The sequence below is a fragment of the Euprymna scolopes genome, chromosome 25, assembly GCF_053919585.1.
Source record: "Euprymna scolopes isolate OS-2025 chromosome 25, ASM5391958v1, whole genome shotgun sequence".
NCBI lineage: Eukaryota > Metazoa > Mollusca > Cephalopoda > Sepiida > Sepiolidae > Euprymna > Euprymna scolopes.
Window position 1 is genome coordinate 48,924,887 of NC_136506.1, and position 14,823 is coordinate 48,939,709.

At 28.8% G+C, this 14,823-nt stretch overlaps 1 long non-coding RNA gene across 3 annotated transcripts in view; it reads left to right on the forward strand.

Annotated features, from left to right (window-relative positions):
* The window catches only part of LOC145247345 (uncharacterized), a 31,159-nt gene extending 16,638 nt beyond the window's left edge, over positions 1 to 14,521 (forward strand). For all 3 annotated transcript variants that reach the window (XR_013863246.1, XR_013863248.1, XR_013863247.1), the window contains exon 4: positions 14,396 to 14,521. This is a non-coding gene — a long non-coding RNA (uncharacterized LOC145247345). The remainder of the gene's footprint in view (positions 1 to 14,395) is intronic.
* Positions 14,522 to 14,823: the final 302 nt, after the last annotated feature.

Consider the following 14,823-nt stretch of genomic DNA (forward strand, 5'->3'; position numbering starts at 1 on the left):
GGAACAAAGTTCTCTGAAAAAAAAAATTCACTTAATTTCATCAAGTAGTTTTTTTTTTTTTTTTTTTTTTTTTTTACAGCGAAAAAACAATTTGTTATGATACCGAGCAAAAGGTTCAATTTTTAGGAAGAAAAGCTAGTATTAAAAATGGGGAAGGAGTGTTGGCACTTTAAATTGAGTTGTCTCCCCATGGCATATCAAAAAAATAGTAGACATATTGGCTAGAAGGTCTAGAAAAGAATAATGCAGCCAATGTAACAATTTCTTTTAAGTATGATTTATACAAATGCACTATGATTTTGGATTATTTTAATTTAGATTTTAATAGAGATGAATACTACTGTAATATTTTACCTATGAAAAAGCCAAGGAATCATAAAAAGCATTGCAGAAATGTATCAAGTGTCTTTTTAAATATTTAACATTTTTGAGTACAAAAAAAACAATTGCGTCTTATGTAAGTGAATAAAAAACAATCTATATGATCTGACTGAACTATTTCCATGATAAAAGTAATACATGAAGTTTAAAGAGAACATGTTTACAGTCAAAATAAGCAAAGATTTATTTTCCTTGCTCTTATAGTAAATCTCTCTCTAGTAGGTTATGCTTGAAGGTGAATTTGAAAATAATAAAAACACTTTTTTTTTTTTTGCAATATTTTGATTTAAATTAGTTTTCACTAAAAACATTTTTTATACCATTTTTATTGATTTGAGGAAAGCATGCTTCATGTTTGTTTTGTTGTATTTATATAAACTTTACTTTTTCTGTAAAAGAAGAAGGTAGTGTTTTCTTTATAAACATTTCAATATAAATATTAGTGTTATCATTGGACCTCTTGTTACAATGTATAATAGAAAATAAAATGAAGTTTATAGAAGTAATTCAGAGAATGCAAATTCATGTGTAGTTATTATTAACAGAATTATACTTATTTTTTTTAAAATCATGATTTGTTAAACATTTTCTTTAAATCCAAAGTTATTGTTTCGGTTTTAAATGTTCTATGCAAAAGACTTTTATGTTGACCTCTTTTGGGCATTTCTTTTTAAATTTTCACAAAATAAAGAAAAACAGTTTTCTTCCTATTGAAAGTAGAAAATTCTGTTTTATATTTGTTTTAATGCAAGATAATGAAGTTTTGAAGGTACTACAACTATACATCCTCTATACTCTAAACCAGGGTTTCCCAAACTTCTGAACACCATGGAGCCCTTGAGCAGAGTAAAGGTTTTTCATGGAACACTGAGATAATTTCTAAAATAAACATGAAAAATGTTAATTTCAAATTTTAACTTATACTTGTTCATTAGTGATTCCTGTTCGTGATTTTTTTCATAATTAAAGTAGTTATTCCCACTACAAGCCATTCTGGTATCTGGCACAATCTAACACAATCATCCAGAGAAACAGCAAGCCTCTCATGGATTCCTGTGAAAGATCACAACCAGTACTCATGAATTCCATCAGGTCCAGATCCTTTCCACTTAGGCATGAACTTCATTTGTTTTCTCAAATTTTCAACAGAAATGTGAATATCCTTTTGTTATGCCCTTCCAGTCTTTTATTTAATCTATCATCCTATTCAGCATCAACTCTCTCGACCATATACTTAACCAAAACTTTGTAACTTCTTGAGGGTTAGGAGCTACTATTTTAATTTCACCTATTTCCAGATTTCTAAAAAAAAAACTTGATTTGTTTGTTTTGAATAACTTGTTAAATTGCAGAATTCTGTTATTATACCTCCTAATGTTGGAAGCTTTTGCCATAATCTGCTGCTTTATCTCTTCCGTAGTGGTATTTAACCTCTAGGCTTTTAGTTTGTATCATCTATCCAGTTCTTCTTTTTCTCCTTGCTTGCATTTGTTCTACTGTCCTTTGAACCATGCCTGAAGTCAACCTAGATCTTTCCTTAATCTCTTCAGGTCATCTTCCATTCTTCTTCTCCAGTATAGTTCTTTTTTCTGTTTCATTTTTGGTTCTTTCACTCCTACCATCACACCAATCAATACAGTTCCTGCCTGCAAAATGTCTCTGTCATCTGTTATGCTCCCCAGTGACATCTTATTCATTACCCTGTTCACCTTTATTTGTTGCATTCCTTGACTTTGTCTGGCCAACATTCTTGAAATTAAAATTTTTTCCTTTTTCACTACTTCTCATTAATTCTTTCAGTCTATTCAGCAAATTTTATTCATCATGTTATTTCCCCACTGGAAATCTCACTATTATTAATAAGCTATATATAATAAAGTTTAGAAGTAATAAACCATTAATAAAATACAATAGAAATTTCAAATACTAGATATAATTGGATTATTAAGTATAAAAATAGATAAATATTTATAAATTCAAAGTATTATTGTAAATGGAAACTATTTCTAGTTAATATGATGTGGATAATTTAAAGGTTCATTGATTATGTAAACTATTTTTTTGTAGTAATTGAGTTAAAAATAATTAAAATTAGTATAAAAGTATATAAATTGGAAGTAAATATATTAAATATATAGGAATAATAGCAATAATGATTGATGAAATATTTGAAAACTAATGGAATATTTATGCATGGATATATTAAAAAAAAGAAATCAATTCATTACAATGTGTAGATGAACCGATTATAATAGGTAAAAACAGACTAAATGATTATATATGTAATAAGTAAATTAGGGGAAAAATTAACTTAGAAGGAGAAAAAGATATACTCATAATTAAACAAATATAATAACAAACGATAAAGATCAAAATATATTAAATAATAAGAAGGAATGTGTTAAAAAATAAAATTGAATAATGTGATTATACATGAGTTTCTCCCCTTTGACTCATTGAATTGTTTGAATTGATTTTGAATGCATGGTAATTAAAATAACGATGCTTTGTTTACGGTATGAGAAGGCAGAAAACTATAGATTTATCATATAATTTAAGTACGTTATTAGTATGATAAGGTGTTGAATATAATTTTAAAAAGATTTAAATTATCCTTTTTATTACAGTGATTTTAAAAAATAGCAAGAAAATAGAAAATTATCAATGTATTACGAATTTAGATTTAGGGGAATTTATATTAAATTATCAAGAAATAAATCAATAAACAAAATAAATTAAATGATTTAAATTATTAAATAAATATAAAAACACAAAAATTAAATAACAATTACCTAATAATTAAAATAAGAAATGGTGTATATTTTTATATGTATTACAGTTGTATTTTGAGTCTGATGATTAGTCATCTTGGAATATCTTTTAATAAAATAATATTTAATCCTGTCCAAATAGTTAAGAAACGATTGTAACACTGAAGAAGTTTATCTTATGATAAACCTGTTATAATATATCATTGTCTTGATTATTACAAGATTATAATATATATGCTCGGTTATTAATACTGATAATCGTTGAGCCTAATTAACTGTGTGATTAATTATTGACTTTGGTATAATTGGTATATGAACATTGCCAGCATTAGAAAGATGTTTAGTAAATATGTGGGTAATACATAGAGAGCGATGTGAAAAATTAATTGTCCAGTTAATTACAAATTACTTTTTTCAAATATAACTCAATCCCAGAACTAAAGAATGTGTAAGCATGTATTAAGTGTGATGAAAGTATGTAATAAAAAGTCTTAGGAATGCAAACGTCGATTAACTCAGCTTTAGTATAATAATAACTTTCAAACATGTATAGCTCTTGAAACAAATACCACCATTCAATTTTACTTGAGTTGTTTCGAGTAGCCAACAATATATAAAAGACAAATAATCTAAATAAACAATAAAGCAGGCTAATACCAATGTAATATGCAGCGCCATGAAATTACTTATTTCCTAAAGTACATTATGATGGCAATGTCGTTTCATAAATAAATATTTGCATCTTGAATTAATCCAATGCTTTCACTACATGTCTCTTACAAAAGTAACCTAATTCAGGTACACACACAAAATATGCACGCACATGCTCATGGGTGTGTGCGTGTGTGTGTGTGTATATATATATATATGGGTATGTGTGTGTAATAATAATTCCATTTCCAATGAAGCAGGGAAAATGCAGGCAGCTAATCTACAGTATTTTAGGCTTATTATCAACTATGCTAAAGATTAACAATGGAATAGCTATGAAACTTCAGGATTACTCTTTTCAATTATATATATATATATATATATATATATATATATATATATATATATATATATGTGTGTGTGTATGTATGTATATATGTTGCCGGGTTCGAATCTATCAATTGGGGTTAATCGTGACACCCTGCACTGAAGATTCCTGTAAGGATGAAACACTAGTGTTTGTAGGTATTTAATAATTATTATAGTAAATCTATATATATAAATTCGTATTTCTGTTTGTTTGTTTGTTCACAATTTGATTAATACATATGTGTCTTACTTTAATATTTCATATATTTCTATATATAGTATGATACTTGGAAAAATATACAATTAAGAGATCACCTTATTTGCATATGACATTAAGAAAAATTGATTTTACTAAATAGTGGTATCTTAGTTAATGTTTTTAGTGCGATAATTATTTTAAGTATTCTATTTAAAATTGTTATTTAATAAATTTTAAACAACAATTATATTGATAATATATTAAATTTAATTTATTTTGGAATTAATATTTCCAACAGCGACCTATTTTTAAAACTTTTTTTTAGAGTTATTTGCCCCTAGATGCTATCCATAAAAAAACAAAAAAAAATGTTTACCAAATATCATTTGATAATTTCATCAAGTTTCTAGCTGGAAAAATAATTCCGTGTAGATAGAAAAAATGTTTGGCTTTTATTGTTTTTTTTAAATATTCAAAAAAAAAAAACCACATAAAAATCTGAAAAGATTTCATTTGTTTATTTTATTTTATTCCTTATGGTAATACAGAAATCGGTAAATTTTACCATGTAATTCAATGGCGTTTAATACCTAAAAAAATGAAGACCTACTGCCCCCCCCCCTCTAAATTCCACAATTTACACTTTTTTTCCTTTTTTCGTGTTAATTTCATCGATTAAAAACTTAATTTTCTCATTAGAAAGGTAACTTTATACAACATGACCCTGTGGCGTTTAACCCCTAAAAAAATGGAGATCAACTTTTTTTCAGCCTAATACATTTAAACAGTCTTTATAAATATGAAAGAAGAAATTTTGAAAAAAAAACAAAAAAAAATAACATGTTAGAGTGGGGAATCACTTTTCTATATAAATTTCACATAAAATGAGCACCCACTTTTTGACCACCAAGCGTTCAACGAGACATGTCACCTCTAGCATTTTTTCAAGTTTGGTGATTAAGGGGGACGGCAAAATCTGACAAATACAATTTGTTTTTCTGGTGGTGGTGGTGGGGGGATTACATTGGAATGATAAATTTAATTATTTTTATGAGACCATTCTCTACTTTCACATAAGAATTTATTAAACAAAACAAAGTCAAAATATGACAAATTCAATTTTTTTTTTTTGTGGGGGGGGGATTACATTAGAAACATAAAATGACAAATAAAAAGCAAATCGAAAAGCCCCCTCCCCCTAAAAAGAGCAAATCTAAAATTTCCTTTATTTACAAAAAAAAAAAGCCAGTAAAAAAGTGCCCTTACAAAAAATAAAGGTAAATGTGTAGTTTAGCAGCGTAAATTATTTGACAGACAAAATAATTATAAAATCTATTTTTATAGAAAACATTATTAGAGCCAAAGGCTGAAATAAAACAAAACAAAAGATTTATTTTTATGTTTTTTTATCATTTTTTATTAGACTAAATGTACACGCCTTACACGTTTAAAATTTGGCCTTTTTTAAGTTTGGCAGATTGGCTTTTATAAGGCCAAATTTGGCCTTTTTACGCTCTTTCATTACAAAAAAAAATATGGCGGTCAAAAGCATAGTTCATGAAAGAGCTTAAAAAGGCCAATCTGCCAAATTTTAAAAGCAATATAGCAGCCTCGAATAATAGATATAAATGATAAAAAAATAATAAAAATGACATTTTTTTCTGGTTTTATTTCAGCCTTTGGGTCTAACAATGTGTTTTATATAAAAATAAATAGATTTTATAATTTTTTGTCTGGCAAATAATTTATGCTGCTAAACTGCACATTTACCAAAATAAAAAATAAAAACATGCATTAATAAACGTTATTTTTTAGGTTCACAAAATGGTGAGTTTTTTTAGGACAGTGATCCCTTCTGCTGAAATATCTGGTAGAGAGGGTATCAGATACTTTTTTGGCGGGGGGGGGGGGTTGCATTTACATGTTTTTATCCGTTCTTTTATTTTTGAAATTGTTGTGGGGTATCCACATTACCCATGATGAAAATGATTAGTATAGCAGGCGTGTTTCAAACGGAACTTCATGTCAACCCAGGCAACGTCGGATATCCATACTAGTAATATACATATATAGAGGAAATGTTACTTCTTGCATTGATAATTACAAATGTATGAAACACTAGTGTTTGTAAATATAAAAATAATTATTAATTATAAATATTTATTATTTATATATATATATATCTATATATATATATATATATATATATAATTAGCAATACATACAAATGATAAAACGCTTTGGATAATTTCAAAGATTTCCTGCTAAAATCGTCATATTTTGAAACCAAAGCACTTTAAGTCCTCAAAATACCACCGTTTTGTTTGGAAATGAATATCCTTTCAAATGAATTAATAAATAATTTACATTATATATTTTAAGAGTTTTTAGCAAAACAAGTGATAAAAATGTAAACATCATAAAACAGCGTTTTCGATAAGATTTTGTAATGACCCCCCCCCTCGATTTGTAAATGGTTGTACCACGTTTGTGTAAAGAATTTTTTTATGTAATTTTGAAATTAATTACAAGAGATGTCACTTTTAATACATTCGAGTGTCCGAAATTCTCTTGAAAACTCTTCTTTTTTTTTTTTTTTTTTTTTTGTGTTAAAAAAAAGACTCCAAGATGACGAGTATTGAAAATTTTGAAAAATATTTTCTTTGAACACCCACTATTAAATAAATCAGTCTTTTTACTATTTTTATCCTTTAAGAGTAAAATTGTAACCTACTTTCTCTGTGGTACCGAGCAATTTAAAATCATGGTACCTGGAAAAAATCGTTCTATTTTAAAAAAGTATTTAAAAACTATCCAGTAGCAGTAGCAGCAGCAATACTATCAGCGATAGCATTGCTGTAAACGAACGGTTTTTGTGAACTTTTTATTGCTGGAAACGAACAGTTTTGTGAACTTTTTATTGCTGTAAACAAACAGTTTTTGTGAACTTTTTATTGCTGTAAACGAACGGTTTTTGTGAACTTTTTATTGCTGGAAACGAACGGTTTTTGTGAACTTTTTATTGCTGGAAACGAACAGTTTTGTGAACTTTTTATTGCTGTAAACAAACAGTTTTTGTGAACTTTTTATTGCTGTAAACGAACGGTTTTTGTGAACTTTTTATTGCTGGAAACAAACGGTTTTTGTGAACTTTTTATTGCTGTAAACAAACAGTTTTTGTGAACTTTTTATTGCTGGAAACGAACGGTTTTTGTGAACTTTTTATTCCAGAATGAATTAAAAATTTAAAAAATGAAAATATGAATGAAAAAATTTTTTACATATTTAGTGGGAGCTATTTTGTTATCATAACATGATTAGCTTAATTAGAGCTATTCAGTTATCAGAATATATAATTAAAGCAATTCCAACCAGTCCGGCGTTAGTTCTGGTTAAATTTTAAAAATATATGGTTGAAAAGACAAGAAAATACACTTTTTAAATATGTAACTTGCATGCACTTTTATCCATTGCATTAGTTTTTAACAGTGAGTTAAACAGTGTGTTGTTAAAAAAAAAAAAAAAACGAAAATGTGAAATGATTTTTTTGTTTTTGCTTCCCGTGTGTAAGCAGTACCCTCCCCCCCCAATTTTTCATGTCTTTTTTACAATTATTTTCAGCGGATTATAATCAAATGGACTACCCAATTATAAAAACAAAATACCAAATCAATATTTTAATATTTTTTGTAGGAGGTGTTCAGTTTTTAGTTAAGTTCCTATTTACTTGCCTCTCCATGAGGACAGAGTTAGACACCAGGTCGGTTTTTAATGAGGAAAATCCAGCTTCCCAAAACGGGGCAATCTGGATAGATAAAAACATAAAAATTGTCTCAGTCATGAAGGATTTCTCCTTCACTGACAGAGGACAGAAAAGGCAAAGTGTAACTACACTGTGATCTTGACCTGAAGTCGAGGTAGAGAAAAAAAAAAAAAAGTTTGAAACTGAAAAGTTTAATGAAATAATGTGTCACTAGGATAAGAAATGTAATTGAAAATAAAAACCAAATTTATTCAAAATTTGTCAATGATTTGTTAAAAAGCTTTTGCAAAAAGTGTTTTTGATATTTAATAGGTGGACAAAAAATCCTTAAGTTTTCCAAGCATCACATTTTCTTTTATTGATAAGTCCAAGTGGCAAGCTCCTCACCAAACAAAATTCCTTGGTAAGCTACATATAAGTGTCTAAAAATAAAACAACGGATCCTTTCTTAAAGAAAAGTGCACAATTTATCTCCTATAAAAAATAAATTAGTCAACTGTCCTAAAACGCTAGAATAGTCTTGAAAAGGTGAATTATTTTACATTATATTTCTGTGAAACCAACCCCCACACTAAATTCTAAAATTGTTTTTGTTTTATTTCTATCAAGTCTTCAGGATGTCCACACATAATTTCCATTAGCTTTATCATTAACCCAAAGTCAGAGTAGCAACCTCCCCACCCTCTCATAATTGTACAAAGACCCTCTTAAAACCACACATAATTGTATTTAGATAAAAAAAAAAAGCGCACAGGATTTATCTCCTATAGAAAAAAAAAAATGGTTAACTGCCCTAAAATGCTAGAATGGCTCAAAATGGGGAATCATTTTACATTAAATTCTAAAATAATAATTGTTTATCTTTCATTAAAGTTTTTCAAGGTGTTCACACATTATTACCTACACAGGTAAAATCATATTTTGGAGAGGTGGTCAGATGGGGTGATTGACGGACAGTGTTAATCTACGATAATACCAAAGAAATATTGCAATATATTCATTTTTAAACAGTCCTAGATTTCGATTTCAGTTATTGTACATATAATGCATTACAATTCAGCTTTGAGTTCTTTAACTTCTTTTCTTTTAATGGATACATGGTATTTTTAAGGAATTGTAGCATATTTATGTGCATTTATTACGGATTATTTAGAAATCATTAATTTCTGGAGATTTTCAATAGCATATTCTAATTTCTAGCACCAAAAATACACTTATATGGTAAATTTTATTGCTTAATCTTCTGTTTTACAAAGATATAACATTTTTACTGAAAAGGTAGTGTAAAAAATGTGACAAAACGCATATGGTCTTAAAGAGGGAAAATATCCAAACGTGTGAGGCACAAAAAGTCATAGCTTCCTTAATTTTAATTGGATTTAAAAAATTTAAAAAGATTCTTTCTATAGATACCAATCTTGAAATATTTTAAGCCATTTCAATTTTTCCATGTGTATTGCTAGTATAATATTTTTCAATAAATAATAATTCTTATAGGTACAGATACTACTTTTTCATGCTTTGGCAATCATCAGTACAGGAAGTGATCGTTGCGAGATTTGACACCAGTCATCAAAATGAACCTTGGCTTTGCAGGCTAGTATTGTCCACTCGGTCATCAGGAATTAGCATTTAAATAGAAGTAAATTGAGTTACTTAATGAAGCCATGTTAAGCGGATTTCTCATGATTAAGCCAGTGATTAGAGTATTCTAACAAACAGGAAGTCTGTGAATGATGCACGCAACTAATTTGTGGCTTTATTATCAATTCATAAATAGGGCTTAACTTGAATCTTATTTAAAGAGAGGCTTATAATTATGAGATTTTTCAATAAATATTAATAATTTTTTATATACCTAAAAGCACTAGTGTTTCATGTGAACGAATGTGGAGAGATGAAATTTGGTCAGTTATTAGTGCTTGGGACAATATTGAAGATTTGATTTTTATGCAAGATGGAGCTTCTCCATACTTTGCTAGCGTTTGTGAATAGTTGAATGCACAATTCCCTTGAAGATGAATCATTTGTCGCGTTTACCAGGAATAGCCGGCTAGAAATCCTGACTTAAAGCCCTGCAACTTTTTTCTCTCGGGCTGACTGAAGCAAGTCTACTCAACCAAACCAAGAAATTCAGAACTTGAAGGGTAAATACATAAAGTTATGACTGCCATTCTGCAAAAGTTTCTCGTGAAATCAGTTGATGCGAATCCTGGTAGACTTTAAAAGCTGGTGGCAAATGAAGATGCCTATAGTGAATTTTAGATAAAAAGTCTATGTGTTATAATTTCTTCTCATATCTATTAATTGTATAAATTTTATTTCCAAAAGTAAATTGCAAACAAGAATAAAAATTTCCTCGGTTTAGAAAGAGTTTTCTTTAATAAATTGAGAGAAAATATGCAGACATTCCACTGTGTTCGTAGCCAAAAGGAAAAGGCAGCAACTTTTTTAAATGATGACTTTTAAAAATTCATATTAACTTTTCCTAATTTTTAATTTTGCCTTTGTGGTCATTGTAAAATACTTTATGTCAGCGTTAAGAAATAATTGAATGTTTGAAAAATAACTTTTGAAACAAAGACATCCATTTATATGCTAATTTTCGCTGTAACAATTTAATATTTTAAATTAAAATGAAGGAATGGTTTGTACATTAAAGAACCAGAAATTTATTAAAAATAACAGGAAAAAGGGATTGACATCCATATGTTATATTCAAAAGGAAATAAATTTAAAATACTCATAGCTCACACCTTTATAATAGTTTCTAGAAGTGGAAGTTTTCTTTTCAAAGTTTGTTCATAAAAGTTTTTTGAAAAAGTTTTTACTTTTATTCAAAAATCTTCAAGACTGAGAACAAAACTTGTTTGAAAACAGTTTTTGTGAAATAACCTTACTTGGAGACAGGTTCATCTTTCCTTCTTTTTTTCGCAAGTAATAAATGATAAAATATTACTTGTTGATTATTATCTTAATTAATAATATTATTACTTTAAATTGATTTCTCATTTTTCTTTGAACATAAAAATGAGAAATTCTGGACTGCAGGCGTTAATTTAAATATTTGAATACTTTCTTTCCTTTATTCATTTATTTTTCAGATAAACGAATTGTAAATTAATTAGTTGGTTTTTACTAAAAAGAAAATTTTCACAATTCTTCTATGATATTTTCATAAACTTTGGATATATTTGAATTCAGTTTTCCAAATATCAACAAATATTGAAACCATGACATTTTGTAATAAGTTTCCTTCACAGAAAAATCTGTATAATATTTTGTTCTTGTGCCTTACTTAGTCCATGCATTATGCTTTTGAAAATCAAATTTTTTAAAAAAGGCCAATTTCTGTAAATTTTACTTTAAAAAGGACAATCTGGGCACTCACTATGAGAATGACCTCCGTTTCATGTAAAATAATATATGGTCATTGTTGTGGTGGTGTTAGAACGGAACTCATAGTAATTCCGGTGTGCATCGGGTCTTCACCAAATCGATAAGTGAGCAAAACATTATGTAACAAAGGAAATATTCAAAAGAAACACGTTCAAAAGAAGATTTAAACAAACAAAATCGGTTACATATCATTAAGACGTTGTCTCATCTGAAAGATGTGATCATTTTACATTAAATTTTGAAGTCAAATGCAATTTTTGTGGTATATTTTGTTTGTTAAATTTCTAAGTAAAAGTTTAGAATGTTTAAAAAAGCTCACCGTAAGAATGTTTTTAAATAATAGAAATGTAATAAAAATTAAATCATTAAACATAATAATGTTCAGTTATAGAACGATAAAATTGTCGCACTGATGAAAAAAACACTGCAGCTTTATTGTAAAACTTTTATTGAAAAAAATCAATTCAGGTAACTTGATTATGTATTACAGATGACAGCTATTTAATGTAGCCACCTTCACCTCAATCATTACTGTGATACAGGTTTGAAACTGGGAGCATGCCTTTTTCACAAGTGCCGGCATGAGCTCGGCGAATACTCGATGGATTGTGACAATCAGGCTTTGATGCTGTGGGAAGTCATGTTAGTGATGTTCTCGATGTATGACCAAACAAAGTATTTCTGCAGGTCCAGGTCGGAGGAGGAGAGTAGAGAAGGGTACAAAGTCGTAGTACTCCTTCTGAAGCCAAGCTTGGGTCTCTCTGAACTTGTGGGCCAATGCTGAGTCCTGTTGCCACACCCAGAGTCTGCCAGCAAACCAGGGCATCATCACACTCTTCAGCACATCCAAGAATATTTTGTTGTTGACTTCAAGCTGACTTCGAAGATATGAGGTGGCATGATATGGCCCTCACTTGAAACCATAGCAAAGACCATATCTGTGTGTCGTCCGATGAGTTCAGCTTTGTTAAACCAACCAAGTTTGCATTTTAAGGGTGCTGGCAATGGTTCTGTTGTCATAACTTGGATCGGTAGAGGACATGAGTTGTATTTTAGTATCAGATAAGTTTCTTATAGTTTTATGGTGTCCTCGCTGTCTTTGTTGTCTGCGATATATTCTGAAATAATTCATTTTTACCATATTTATTCTGTTTTAGCTCAAATAAAAATCTCACAATGAGTTTGTCAAAATCTGAGCTACAATACTGTTATAGGGACCTGCCCATTTATTTCTAATGAACTTTACTAATCATTATAAAAACCCAGAGTCTAATACTCTCATGGGGAATTATCGCGGCTTAATGTGGAACTACAAACTGGCTAACAGAATGTGCTGACAACCTATTATTTCATATTCAATATCTTGTACAATATATTCTTTTCTATCTAAGCCCCTTGTTTCGGTCTTTCTTTATGACCCTTTCCTGGGGCTACAACAACTGGCGACAAGGTATTTGAACAAATAACATGATATTCAAAGGACCCACATCAATAACATTGACCTTGTAACGAAGTATTCAGACAAGCAAGATATTGCTACCCCCCCCCCCCCCTCAAAAAAAAAAAAAAAACACTAACAACAAATTATTCAGAAAGTCGATAACATAGAACCCGGACAACTAAATGTTTCAAGGACAAACACTGAAAGTTGCACTGAACTCTACAAAATTCTGAAGGAGTACTTGTTTTGAATAAATATTATTAAAATGCCTATTATAGTTTAAAATACCATTACATATTTTGAATATCTACCTAAGTTTGAAATACCATTACATATTTTGAATATCTACCTAAGTTTGAAATAACATTACCAATTTTGAATATCTACCTAAGTTTGAAATAACATTACCAACTTTGAGTGAATATTTTTAAAATGTCTGCCATGGTTTGAAATACCATTACTTTTTTGAATAAATATAAATTTAAAATATGATTAGTATTTGTAATAAATACTTTTACAATTTCTACCTTAGCTTGAAATACAATTTTAAATAATAATTAATGTTTACATTTTCATGTTTACAACCATTTTATGTTTTTGATTAATCAAAAATTGTTGCATTTTTTGTTAATTTTTTATTTACTTTTTCATGAACCATCTTGAAACTTTTTGCATTTGTAGTTATGTAAAAAAGATCAATAATTTAATGTCTACAGCTATTTGACTTTTCCATATAAAGCATTTGGTCCTCTTTAAGAAAGAGCTTGCAGAGCCCCTCAGCCTCACTCATGGATCTCAGGGTTCCATGGAGCCTACTTTGGGAAACCCTGCTCTAAACACTCTCCTATACCCTAAACATAGATTGTTCAGGGTTATTTGATAAGAATATTTCTAAGTGAATCTCAAATGCCGTGCACCATTCTATATTCTTATATGAACTTCTTAAACTCTTCTTGACATAATCGATCATCTAATGCTGTATGTTATGAAGGAAGGTATGGCATATTAGTTTAAATTCCTTATCTTTCTGTATCTTAACTTCATTATTGAGCCTAATAGAACTGAGAACAGAGTACACACATCTTGAAAAGCTGCAGTATTATTGTCTATAATTTTCTAATTCATCACTGAAAAACTTCAATCTTTTGAGTTCACACCTAGATATGTACGTGAATGTAGATGTATACATCTAAATATAATAAAGGGTAATTTATGAAATGGATATGCTATGTGAAATCAGATAGAACACCTATTTTTGTGCTTAGCTTAATTATTTTGTGAACGAATGTAATCTTTACAATTTGCAAAACTCTGCTGAAACTTCATTTTTCCTTATGATATGAAAACATGTGGATGTATTTTACTTTGGATTTTGTGTCGCACAATTGTTAGCATTAATGTTTTTTGTTTTGATTTTGTAGGGTTTGGAATCCATCCCAAAGGCTTGATGATGGACAATTTAAAACTTGCTGTACATATGGAAAAGTCTCTCAGTCTGAAATGATAGAGTTTAGAAATAAAATTTAAAAATAAAAAATGATTTTTAATTTTGTGTTTATATTATTAATATTTTATATAGGGTGTTTTTTTTAGAACTGGCAAACTTTAAAATAAGTCACAGAAAAATATTGTTATACAAATATGTGGTTCATTCAAAAGATTAATTTTTGGTATTTATAATTTTAATACAATTTCAGGGATATGGCTGTGCAGCTCGTATGTGCATATGGCGTAATGTAGAGGTTCAATTTTCACAAACTCTACACATTAGACTTCATTTCCGCAACAACATGTTGAATATGTACTTCTTAGTGGTCTATTGTGTTTGCTTTACTATCATAGACATAGG